This window comes from Epargyreus clarus, unplaced genomic scaffold, assembly GCF_041222505.1.
Source record: "Epargyreus clarus isolate Ecla_fem2 unplaced genomic scaffold, WU_Ecla_fem_2.2 ptg000010l, whole genome shotgun sequence".
Lineage (NCBI taxonomy): Eukaryota > Metazoa > Arthropoda > Insecta > Lepidoptera > Hesperiidae > Epargyreus > Epargyreus clarus.
The window spans coordinates 6,054,309-6,068,767 of record NW_027332218.1 but is presented as its reverse complement, the minus strand read 5'-3'; the positions used below and the strand labels follow the sequence as shown (position 1 = coordinate 6,068,767).

Sequence of the window (14,459 nt, the reverse complement as noted above, 5' to 3'; positions counted from 1 at the left end):
AATATAAACTTATCCACATCACAGTATTTTACAATAAAATCTCTTGAGATTAAACAAATGAAAGAATTCCCAAGATAATTGCACGTGTTAACTACGCATATTTTTTGTTTTGATAGAAGACATCCGAGTGACGGTCTCAGAACATGTATGAGCTCTTAATTATGCGTTATAGACATCCATATACTGTAATGGCTGTTTAGCTTTATATAAACTGTAAGCCAGTGTATGATATATTGGTATATATTTTTTGAACTAAGTTTTTTAACGAGGTTTGGAGTGGAATGCACGGTAAAAATCGACATAAGTAAAAAGCATTATAGTCCATGCTCCTTTCTTTTGTCTTTTTCTATTATATAGGAATATGTATGTGTGCGTGCGTGTATCAAGATTCGAATAGACGTGCACCGTGCGCGACCGATTCTATAACCTCAATACTAAACGCGCGGAAATGTTAAATATTTGTCATTTTAGGAATTATTGCAATTTTGTACCGACGATTAAGGAACTTCGGTCCTGACGGGAATCAGCCTAACGAAAATGTAGCTATACTTTCACTGTTTACAAAATAATATCATATGTAGTAGAGAGGTGCACACTGTACGGTTTGAAAATTAAAGACGGAGGTTGTAAGTAGTTTTATTCAAAATGTTTGATAGGAAATATCAGGTTGAAGCTGAACAATCAATATGTCTAGAATGTTATTCTATCTATCATTCTGTCACGTCCCTAAATTCTATGTAAACACTTACAAACGAAACAACACTTACAAACATTACACAATAACATGCCCTAAGGTTCCCACGAAACAACTGCTAGAGCATTTAACACCATTATATTATTACACTTTACAATGGTAGCAATATGTATTTGTTGTAAAACGCTTCACACATTACGAGTTACATAACACCTAATGTGAATATTCAATGAATAAAGCTACAATAATGAAATCTTTTACAGTTATCTCGTACGTAATAATTTATTTCGGGATATAAAACACCAATTTACAGTATTTATTTTGATTAATTAATTTATTTTCATTGGTCACTACCATATTCTAATATATAATTGACGCAGTTCACACATACTAAATACAATAAAGATGACCTTAATGCACACATATACACACAATAATTGAAAATTGCAATAAAGAGAGCATTACTAACTTTTTTACATAACGGCCCCAAAATTGCACATACCAAAAAATAATTGTTAAAAAATTGATTCTTCGCCGATAAATTCTAGTGAATTGTAATTTGAAACCGTGCAATCGAATGCCGTTAAATCGCATAATATGTACCTAATACAAGTCGTTCTTAAAAAATCAAAATCCAAAACCGGTGTACAAAGTGTATGATTACGAGCAATCATAGGATGATCGGATCAGTGAATCTCGTTCAATGTTATTTTTTGTTGACTTAATCGCTTCAATGCGGTTATACTCTAATATTTTATTTGTATGCCATTAGGAGCAGAACTTGTTTTATTACTACGCAAAAAATAACCACCTGTCCGTATGCAATAGGGCTGAACTTTTCAATTACGTATCTAACTATAAGTAAAAATCTAGATTTTTCTGTTGAATGGGCGGATATATCTATATGGGTATTGGGTTTATTATACCAACAAAATGGGCAACTAAGTGCCACTACAAAATTAGGTACAATATGCCTATATAAACACTCACACTAGACATAAAAAAATATTCCTCAAAGGTAGAATGTGTCGACCTTAAGTAGGACTTAAATCCGATCTGGGATCGATTAATGGCGTCCATAGTCGATAGTGACTACTTCCTATCAGAATTACTGCACGCCTGTTTTTACTACTTCTATTATATAAAAAGTACGACAAATATCAAATTGCTCATGAGTACAAATTTAGTTGTTTATTGCAATATTTTCTATAATAAAAGAGAAAAAATATAAAAGTGTCAAAATACAATTACACTTCATTTCTCTGTGATTTGTCTAATTCAAAATATTATTACTTAAAAAATAAAAAATACTTCGTACATAAACCAAAATCTTATTTTTTACACAACACAAAGTTGACAACCCTAATGAATAAGTAGAGTAATCAATGTATGTAGTTAGCTTTGACGTTCAATACGTACCGATGATATGTTATTATTGCGACAGATTTTATGGCTTAATCGAATTTAACGGTTAGCGACAAATTGTACATGAAACGGTTTACATAAGTACCACGCACCTTACAGGATACCGCCATAATTGTAAGTTGTAATTATTTAAAAAAAATAAGTTAAACGTAAGTTAAAACTGATCTGATTTTTTTTTTTTTTATAATATAAGAGTATCAGACGAGCATGCAGTCCACCTGATGGTAAGTGGCTACTGCCGCCCATGGACATCTGTAATCAACCCCAGATAAGATTAGATATTCCTACCTGAGGTCAGCTACATATGCGCCGCTACCCCTGAGAACTAAGCTGGAACGCCTCGGAAAAGTCTGTCTCCCTTACCACACCCTTCAAACCGGAACACAGCAGCGCTTAACACTGCTGTTATTAGGTAGAAATAGGTGTGGCGGTGGTGCCGCCGGAGTCGAACCACAAAGGGTTCTACCACCTTCTATAAATATAAATATGATAATATTATTTCTTAGTTAAAATATATATTTTATAGTTGTTCAAATAAGCATTAGATTACCAGGTATATACAGTAAACATTACGTTAAGATCTACCACTCCAGATGAACCACAAGACCGACCGTTCAAAATCATAGGTAATTTAATAAAAAATAAACTTCATTTTTGGTTCCGTACCCAAAGGTTAAAAAACGAAACCCTATTACCAACCTCCACTGCCCTTCCCACTGTTCATCTGTCACAGGGCTCTATTTCTTAAACCGTAATAGATGACACTTAAATATTTACAATGTTAATACAAATACTAAAAAAAATTAAATAAAGAAATAAGAAAATTTTGTGATACCCAACCCTTCGTATGCGAGTTCGACTTGTACTTGACCATTTATTTTTCATATAACTGAAGCAATAAATAGGCATACAGTCAACATGATATTAAGTAATCACTGCCGCCCATGAACATCTGTTACTGATCAATTCCAAATGAGGATAAGTGGAACGCCTCATATCAGTAATATGTCATACCTAACCCTTCAGAATACTGCTGCTAAGGCGAAATAAGGCCACCAGCAAACTAGTAATACATCAAGTATTATCGATCGAATATTAATTATGAGCCGCTTTTCGGAAGCTACAACGATTAAACGCTATATCGCGTACATACGTTTGAACGCCGTTTGCAACTACTTTTAAACGCTTTGTAGCAAGTAGGCGCGAATATCGTGATACAGCATTAATGCAGTTGCTATAACATGCGATTTGAATCGTCGAAATCGCCAAAAATTTATCGCTAAAATGCGAATCGCCGTTCTAAAAACATTATTGTTATAATGATTTTTTCCGTAATCTTGCCGTAAATCTAGAGATGATTCCCCAGTCAAACCACGACGTCTTACTAACTTCATTAATATAGATACCATAAAATTCTTCAATCTGATGTCATCTAAACTAGTTTCTAAACAATTCTGTTCTTTACAATGGTAATGTCATTTTTTGCCGTAAAGCTCAGCACTGTCGTCTTCAATGAAGATTTATAAACCACATTGAGACAGAGCAGGTCTATTAATAATAGATAAAGTAGACGGCCATATACACACTATGTTTATAAACTCCGCAACGCATTTATAACAACTCAAGTACGTTCAATAGGATCGACCTACATAGACCGCTCATTCATTTGTTTTTGAGTAGATTACTAATGTAGCAGACGTTTGCGACTTCTATGAGTATTTGGATGCGTTACGCAAAATCTACATCATCAATACACGCCTACATACTTCTGTACGTGTGTGTGCGTTTAATTTACGTAGATTTTTTTAGGAAAAAGCAAGCTATGCTTTGCAAACCAATTTATTAGCTAGCAAGATTAAGTGATTAGCGTACGAACTGACAGACAGACAGACAGAAAGACAGAGAACAATTTTAAATGAACTTTTTTGTTTTAAAATTGTACAAAACACTATTTACGTATTAATTTATTATTATACTAACATAGAACAAGATATCTCTATTCATTTATCTGCACAATACAAGAATTATACGTTAAAATTACCTAGGAAAAACCCTACGAAAAACAGACAGACAGTAATTTTTATCCGATCATTTCATAATACGGAACCCTACAACCGCTTAAGATATTACACAAAGCTTTCCTTTCAAAGATGATCAATGATTAGTAGATACAGATGGTTTTGATAGCTTCCGTATTTCAGTTCAAGTGTAGGTGTGGCGGGTTCAATCCGTCCGATTCGGGCGAAGCATGGATATAACGATAAGGTACCTTATATCTGTAAGCACTTGTCGAATGATTGCCCAAGCAGTTTGTTTGGGTTACGTGTTTACTGAGATAGGACTGTTTGTAGCCCATTTTGCGTAAAAAGTTAAAGACCGATTAGCCATCCTGGAACCGTTAGCCCATTTTATTGGTTTTACCTAAAAAATATTGTTTATGTTTATGTAGTGTGATAAGAGAAACTTTCGATGGAAACAACGCACCTGTTCAATTAGTACTTACATAATAAGCAGTTATTTAAAAAAGTGTTAATATATATGTATACTAAAATATGTAATACTATATACAAACTACTAAATATTGTACAAAAATATTATTATTAATTAAAACACAAGACGCAAGAGAAGCCAGTACCCTTAGTATGGGTTTTTACGTTTTTATAAAAATGACTGTTCTTGTATTTGTTTACGTATTTTCCATACATTTGCAATCAGCGCTCCTAGCGGACTGTATCAGAACTGATTTAAAAACTGACGTAAAAACTCATATTAAGGGTACTGTTATGAGTCGGTAACCCGTATCCTAAACAAAGGGTAAATTACAGGGCCAAAGCATAAAATATAAAATGGTTTTTGCCTTTATTTTTTAAAACGCTAAAATCTACACCGTGGCGATGTCAAGTGACGTCGAGGTCTCGAGACCTAACGAAATTACTTAAACTTTCCATTTGAATAAGCAAAGAGAAAAAAATTACTAATAATCCGTGGCTACAATGTTTTATATAAAAAAGGTTTACTAAAAAAATATTAAACACTGATGTACTTAGTTACATACACACGTTAAATATATATAATTTTAAATCGTTTATGTTGATAACACGCATCAAGCCGATTGACCTGGATTGATAAGAGCTGTTTACTCATAGAGTAGTAAAACTTCTTAACTGATAAGGCACTCGACGTAATTACGAGCTACTGTCAAAGAAAAAATAGGGCCAAATATATTTACATAAAGAACGATATAAATATTTTTTGCTTAAGAAAGGCAGGTAATATTCTATTTAATATATAACCAATTAAAGTTTAAAATAAAATTAGCTAACATACATATGTATGTTGTAATGTTACAACTTTATATTTTTAAGCTAATTTTACATTAGCTAAAATAAGGTAAACGTATAAAAATGTATAAATTTATTTTAATTACAATAAATATGTAATAACTTTAACACATTTATTAATTAGAAATTAGATTACATCATTTTCATCAACAATCAAAGGCATTTTAATGATTTGACAAATTAAATACCTAACACTTCTACCTTTTAATAGCTACGTAATAACAGACCCTAATTAAGTTCTTTGAAGATCATGACAAGTTTTTAAGCTGTAATTAATATAATATTAGTGTGTAGGACGGACCAATGAGCAGAATAACAAAATCACATTTTGTACCGGAAGACCTCCCGTCTCCAACATATCGTGTTGCAAAATTAATATGACATACCATAACTTTTTACGCTATATGGATACTTATATCGCGAAATTATTGTAGTCACATAAAAGTAATTTGATATTTGATATCGCCCGCGGCTCCTCGCGATAATATTTTTTTACTTACATTTTAAAAATAAGTATTGAATGTTAACAGTCTTTCTGTCAAATTTAAACGCTTATTTACATGTTACGAAAATAATTATACTCGTCCATCCATGTATGTTTGTCTGTCTGTAAGTAAGGTAACTAGAACACTGATAAGTAAAAAACTAAATTGAGATCTATATCAGGCTACCATCTTACTCCTCTAAAGTAACAACGCATTGGTGGTCAGCTTTAGGTAGAGCCTCTGATCTGTTTAGATCTGATTAGGTATAGGTGGCCATGAGTAGCAGAGGCCACTTAAGGTATACTGAATGCTCGTTTTTGATATTCAATCTTATAAAAAATTACGGATGATACATTTCGGATCAAGTGTACAAATTTCAAAACCGTTTTAATAATATGCAAAGAAAACCTAGAAACCAAATTACAAGTACTCCTTAATACAACTTATTCATTCTAATTTTTTCGGTTAGAACGCAGTTTTTGCAAATATTTTTTACTCCAATCCGTTCAAGACTACGTGTTGCCCTCAACCTTGAAGTCGGTAATAAGGCAGGCCACTGTAAACTGGGCTTTGAAGGCCGTATCGTAATTGTTTTGTTAAAAAAATAAACACTCTTGTAACAACTAAGAACCGGACTTCATAAAACTTAACGTAATGTGCTGCTTGACAGATTTAAGAAAACTCAATTCTTTAACTTAAACAAACTTGTACCTACCTACTTATCTGCTATGACACTTTCCTTAGGATTCCCTGACTCGTGGGTACCATTACCACAAGTAAGGTTTCTGTGTCTGGGCCCAAAAATTCTTTTTTCTAGTCATTTAGACTAGAAAAAAGGGTTTTAGGGCCCAGACACTGTTAATTCTGTCTGGTTGAGGATCGAACCCGGGACGCTATGCGCGTCAGATCGGTATGATGACCGCTCCGCCACGCGGGTCAACCACGTGAACGATAGTGTAACGTCTACTTAGAATATCACCACTCATTCTTATGAGGCAAATTAAACGAAACTGAAGAATACTATTCAGAAGAAGGCGGCAATATCATCTTATTAAATTTAAATTATTCATCTTCTCCAGTCATCCCAGCACGGCAATACAACTGCCAGTGTTCTTTGTCGCAAAGACCAGAACCACGACTGCCACGACTATGCAGAGCACCTGATTGTAAGTGGCTTCTGCCTGCCATGAACATCTGTAATCAACCCCAGATAAGTTTCCTACTGAGGACTTGTATGTTCAACGGTGGACTTCTTAGAAGCTGTAGATAAGTTTAAAGGAAACCAACACGCCAAGGCGATTCTGGTTTTCAAAGAGCCATTTGATATGCACAAATCCCGTTAGATCTCCGACCAGACAGACGTCAGTCAAGCTATATTCAGGGTGTTTATGTCTTTTAACTTTGTGTATCTGTTCTTCCACACAACAATGAATGCTAATTTAGGAACTGTGATTGTAAACTTTGATTTGCATGGAGAACCACTTCGTTTCATAGACTTTAAATGAAACAAATAGATTTTTTTGGGACTCAAAATTATTTGAAATGTTATTACAATCAGTCAGTAAACGTAATATAAAGTGCTTACAGTAAATGTTACATAAGGCTACAGATGTTTGTCTTACGTTAAAAAATGCAAGTCAATATACGGCAATTGTTTTTTCAAGAAATATTATGTACCTACCTTCTCAATTTCATGTCTTCATATAGCCTTACCGATTCCAGCTCGGCCTTAATAATTCTGTCAGTCACTCAATTTATCATTGCTTATTAAAAATTCGTTAACGAAAATATTAAAAAACTGACTCTGTTTAAGAGTATTATTGCGAAAGGTAAGATATAACGTAACTGAAATTTAATTTAAAAAATACAATCAAATAATGTGGACGAGATAACAACATATAATATGTACGAGTACCTACTCTTAGAAATATTACATCATTTATACTTTTGCATTGATGAGCAGCAAACCTGGATCCGGAATGGCCCTGACTATCACAAAGGTTTCTAGTAGGCCTCATTATCGGTTTCGCGAACATTAATAAACGCTTCTAACGTTATCTATATAAAATAAATAAATAAATTAGATATAATTTCCCTAAAAGTACATAAGATACGCTACGTGCGCGGGCGCATGTTCGCATGACAGCAGAACAATGCGCGCTCAGAGTCGGGCACCCAAACAACGCTACTGTTTCTCGGAATGAGTGGCAAATGAACTCTACACCACTCGAGATCACGGCCGCTGTAGGCCGATAACTTGAAACTAAGTAGCTATACTTGCATACGATACAAATATTGCAATGTGCAACACTTTTTCCCTTTTAGAGAGTATGCCTAACAGATTTTTTTGACAGAAACTTGTTCTGACTTACTAGCAGATTGGCTTGGCCATACTATTAAGGATAGAAACATAAAATTTAGACAATATTGTCCTTTTGTTACTAAGACATCCACTACACAAGGATTTATTGATATTCAAACCCTTAGGGTTATATTGTAATGGTTAAAACTGAGGTTGAAAATCCGCCAATTTTGAAGCAAGCTCCTCAAAACTTAGAAGAATAAGGAATATGAAGTTTAAACGCTCGTAACTCCACACTACGTTTTCCTTACTCTTAGCGGCTATTGGCTCATTAGCACTAGTTTTACCTCCTCAGGATTACCAAATTACTACGTAAAAGCTTACACACAGGTTACATTGTACAATTGTTTACACTGTATACAGGTATGATAACGGGCAAGTACAGGCTTGGAAAGTACTCGTATTTTAGTCCTTAAAACCAGTGCGTATAACAGAACTAAAGATGTAGAAGACGGTTACCTATGGTTGGTTGGTAGTGATTCGTCAAATTGCTCGTAAATATTTGCGCGCGACATTGAAGTGGGGTTCCTATGCAGCCTATCCAGGACTCAGAACGTTCCCTACTTTCAGTACAATGATGTAATACAATGCAAGCAAGCCCGTATTGCAACTACTGACGTCAATACAAACCTACGCTGACTTCATGGAGATTAGATAACTTAGATAACATTTTATCACAGTTTTATTTATATCACATACGCTAATGGAGTAGCATAGTACAGCCTCTTGAAATAAAAATCTAAGTACAGCTAAAGTTTATTGATCCTTATATTATTGGAGCTAGGAGCATAAAAAAGTATCTTAAGTCTAAACACAAAGCAAGATCGAACCTGATTCCCCCTCATTGTGCTATTCGCACGAAGAAACAATTCTAACATGTTGAGGTCAGTGAAAAAAGTATGCGGGTATTTAGGACCTACGTCATAAGAGCCTACTGTTTTCGCGTGACGACTGAAATTATATTTAGACACCATAAATAACACGGAAGGTGAAATCTTAAAACTGGATATTAATTTTCAGTTTAATTATTAGGGAACAAAATTAATGATACCTATTGAGATATAAACCAACGTATGATCACAGTCAAAGTTCACTAAACCTGTCGTTTCTATGTGACGGATTACAGCCGCGTAATAAATTTTCAATTTATGTATTTTTTTTCAATTTTAATTTTTATTTCAACATATAGGTTTTTATTATTAGTATTTACAACATACTTAGGTTATTTGATTTTTTCCCTAACGCGTCTAAATAGTACAACTTAAAAGAAACTTAGTATGCAGTTGTAATACTTAACTTATTTTTTTGCTATGATTTATCAATACCATCGATAAGTATCATATCAGTTCCGGGTAAAGTAATCTTTTAAACATTGTTATTTGTTATAAAGAATATACATGATATCATAAATACCTGTTACTTGTTACTAGACTTTAAAGGATTAGTATGCGTTGTAACAATACATAATTGAAATTAATTAATGGATTCAATGTGTCACTAATTAGATATCTAACGTATATTAATTTTAAGTAGCACTTATTGACTTTTAATAAGTCAATAATAAATTAAAAGAATAACAATCAAATAGTGCACTAATTGAACTATAAGGAAGTATAAGTGTAAAATTATAGATGATTTTAAAGTAACTTTTATGTATAGTAGTGTCGTAGACACTAGAAATCCCAAAATAAAAATATCAAATTGGTACCTACATCTTGAAATGAACGTTACGATTTTTACGAAACTTTTACTGAAACATAAGGGTTTTTTCAGTAACATTATTTTTACTATAAACTTATCTAGTTTCGCAAATAACGAAAACCCGTGTTCCGTCCTAATTAATTAAGAAATAATGTAACCTAACATTCCACTTTAAGTAAATATTAAACAAACAAGTACCTTTGTACTTGGAATACCCATTAAAATTTTGCCAAAAAAGTTCAAAAAGACATTACCCTTCTTTAGTCTTGTAAAAACGAAAGTTGAGTGCCACACGAGCCCAAATGTGTCCAGATAATAAAGTAATTAACCCCGATTTGTGATGATTGCCTAATTATTTACTTTAATAAAAAACAGACACATTTTTATCAGAAGTCACTACATTGCGGTGGATTAGTTTACTATTTATTCATCCGATATCAGAAAACCAACAAAATTATGCTGTCCATAACTGAACGGCGGCGTCGTGGAATATGGTATTCATATTTTTATAACATCGAAGTAACAAATTAGCGTGCAGTCCACCTCATGGTAAGTGGCTACTACCACCCATGGATATCTGAAATCAATCCAAGATAAGATTCCTGCCTGAGGTCGGTTACAGATGCGCCGCTACCCCTGAGGACTGGGCTGGAGCGCTTCGAAAAAGGATGTCTCCAAACCCTTCAAACCAGAACACAGGAGCACTTAACACTCCAGTTATTAGGTAGAATAAGGTGTGGCGGTGATGCCACTGGATTCGAACCACCATCAAAATCGAAACGCAATGGCTTCACACTAGAAATAGGTGGCGGCAGTACCACCCCAGTGGAACAAAACGCGTTTTATTTCCTTTGAAACTAACAACATAAATATAAGTCCTAAGGCAGCAAGAAGAAACTTTTTTAACTCTAACAATGCGTTGGCATCCCTAAGCGACATCGACTACTTACCATCGCGAGCTACCATTGTTCGTCTCTTTACTATCATCGTTGACGTTACAAAAAAGTACTAAGTTACTTAACTGCCCTAAAATTAGTTAAACTAAATTCTGATACAAAAGATATTGACAAATTAAATTATAAATATCTATATAAAAGAATTTGGAACCCCTCAACACATGGATAGGGGCATATTGAACACGTATTATAATATAACATGGTGGGCTACCTTTCAATGTAACAATTCATGTCAGAATAAAGATTTTGTAACAAGTGCCATAGTATTTTTTGTATATCACACATAATTTCTGTGCTGTGTGTCTGTCTGTCATAGGTACATCTCTCATCTCATCTCTGGAACCGTAATAGGCAGATTTTCTCTGTTTTTCGCTTTATCTATTGAACCATAATAGTATACCTATTATGGTTCAATAGATAAGTTCAAATTTACAGTTACATAGTACAGTTCATATTTTCACAATACGCTTACGTCTATGGATACTAATTGTACGATAAACAAATACTTAAAATAAACAGATTAAATTTTTGAGGTACGGAATCCTCCTTTTGCGAGTTTGACTCGCACTTAGCCATTTATTATAATGAAACCTGGCAAAAAGGCAGACTGGCTACCTGATAGAAAGCATTAATTGTTGCTATTAGTATTATTTTTGAAGAACCTCATGTCATAGATTGGTTCTTTTGTTTTATAATTTTTACTTATCATATTTAATATTTTTTGATATACAAACTTAAGGTTGAACTGTGAAGATCAACTAAAGAGGCCTCTTGTTTGGTAAAAGAAGTCTGTCTTACTTTATACATCAAATCAGAATACAGAATCTTGACAGTATTTTTTGTCATAAATTTTGTCCAAGTAACTCAGCACACATGTTCAAAATCTTAATTACTTGGCTTATATAACTTTGAACTACCTATAATAAATCATGATGATGATTTGTTACGATAGGATGCCATTTCTTTTGACCAGCAGTCACAGTCAATGAAATAGTCACCATACTGAACTAAAACATACAGAGTTCAAGGTTCAGTCCCTGGCCAGACAATATGTAACTTATAAATTTGCATTATTGTTCTGGTTCCAGGTGTCTCCCTGTCTGTGTACAAAGCAACGAATAGGCCATTGCTACTTACGACTTGTTATTTAAATACATATTAAAAGCCCATATGGAAATGTTTTGTTCGTGCCCATGTAATGAGCGCCACACCACGGCACCAATCATTAGGCTGTCCTCATCTAAATTGCAAGTTTCAACGATTCTGTATTGTGTTCATTGTGAGAACAATTTGCATATATTTGTGTCGTGAACTTATGTGTAATGTACTATTGTATTCTTTCTTCAATGAAGACATTAGAATAGGCCTTTTGTTTGGCAAATGTAGGGATTATTCTGTGTACATTATTTACTTATTTATTTTAAAATAGTTTGCAAGATTACAGTTACAAATAAACTTAAGATAACATAAAATATATGAATTACATTCAAGGACAAAAAATTACATTTGAAAATAAAATAAAATAAAAAACAAAATTAAATCTTACCTGAATTAAAATAATATTTCAAAAGGAAGGCGTTTAGTTTTTCATTAATATAGTAATTAATGTAGAGTAATGGATTGGAATATCTGCTGTTGATTATATAACAAATTACGCAACCTACTATTAAACATTTGATGTACATAGAATTTTGTTCTTATCTGTCACAAATAAAGATCTGTATAGATATATATACAAATGATTTTATTAATATTCTCCCATACATATACTCAATGCCATTCATAATATAAATACAAATACTAAATTATGCATTACATGTCAGGATAAAATAAAATAAAGAGGAACATGAAAGCAGAAATAAACGCAAGTGTAAATCCGTTTTTGTAAAAAAAAATTATTGAGGGTAATCGAAAAATTTGAACGCTCAACTTTACCGCGCTACTTTATACAGTTAAAATAAAATATAACTCACAAGAATAACTCTTAATCGAAAATATTTTCAAAGAAATAAATACTTACTGACAATGGAATTATTACTCGTATTTAATATATATTTAATATAAGTAGCAAAAGCAGTAGTTGCTAATTCTCTAACTGCAATTATCCCACTTTCTTTCCGATAGCTGAGAGTGAAGCAGGAAATTATAAAATAGCAGGTTTCGCAGATAATCACAGTTTCATAAGTCCGATCAGGCTCTAAACTTTGTGCGCGGTAAGTTTTGCAATCAGCCAACTATAAGAACTTTACCGCACAACTTTTCTCTGCCCGTTTTAACAAAAAACATGACACAAAACACGAATGCAACGCGTAATAAAAACTAAAAAAGACATCTGCAAGTAACGCCCGACACATAAACTTGGTTGTTACGAAACAAAACACGAAACTTTTTAACTTACCATAAACGATATGTGGGTGAAGTCGCAAGTCGCGAATACGATCTCCTGTATGAGCGGACGAGGTCCATTCTTGTCCTGAATTTCCAGTTTAAGCCATTGTATAATTCATCACTGTACTTTTTGTTCCGAACGGCAACTCTAACTTGTCCCGATCACTGTTTATATTTATTTGTTAACACGAAACCAGGTTATTGCCGTTTGCTTTAACATCTGGGTAGAAGTTAGCAGAAAGTTTCACTTCGCGTCGCACAAGTAACTTTAAACTTATTTTAGCACTAAACGAGATGGTCAACAGTTGAACTGTTTACAAATTGAAACACTAGCAGGTAAACGGCGAGCGGGCAAGTGAGTCGCTTGCTGGCAGGCAGTTCAAAAAAAACAATAAAAGTAGCAGGCGCACAAGCACACTCCACGATCTGCTACGCAACCGTGTGCGTGAATGAAAATGCGCCGCGCGCCGCCCGTGGAGCGGAGAACGCTCTCTACGCTAAACAAGGGTTTCCATGTAGGTACTAACAAGTTTCCCAACATTGTTTTTTAAAATTAACAAAAATATTTAAGAAAAAAAAATATGCTAGTTCTCGCATAATGTTTAAGTTGAAAATATATTTCAATCATACAACGTCTAGTTTAATAATGTTTATTTAACTATATTTTTTATTTAATTATTATAAAACATAATCTAATTATTTTTGCACTTTATTTATAGATTACAATTCTTCAAACTTATGTATGTATTGTTATTGTATAGTTAGTTCAATAAATATGAAATAGGTTCTTAACTATTTAATTATCATAGTTTTATAGTGATAATATTGATAAACGTACAAATTTATTAGTAAATATTTGAAATGAATGCCCAGTCGTGATTGAAAAGAAAAAAATACCTATTGAACACGGCATATTTGATGAGTTTTGTGCTAGATATTTCTTACACAAGGCAAACCGTCATTATTATGTTACTCCCACACTGAAAATTGTATAAAAATATATTATTATAAAATTAAACTAAGATTAGACTGTAAGCAATTATATTATTTAGCAAGCAATTAAATAAATATTCGAATATGTATTGGATTTTATTATCTTTTTCTGTT

General features: G+C 33.2%; 1 protein-coding gene across 1 annotated transcript in view; it reads right to left on the bottom strand.

The window, feature by feature from the left end:
* Sema5c (Semaphorin 5c) overlaps positions 1 to 13,814 on the bottom strand; it is a 71,786-nt gene extending 57,972 nt beyond the window's left edge. The window contains exon 1 of the mRNA XM_073077230.1: positions 13,363 to 13,814. The gene's annotated coding sequence lies outside the window, so the exon portion shown is untranslated. The remainder of the gene's footprint in view (positions 1 to 13,362) is intronic.
* Between the last annotated feature and the right edge of the window lie 645 nt (positions 13,815 to 14,459).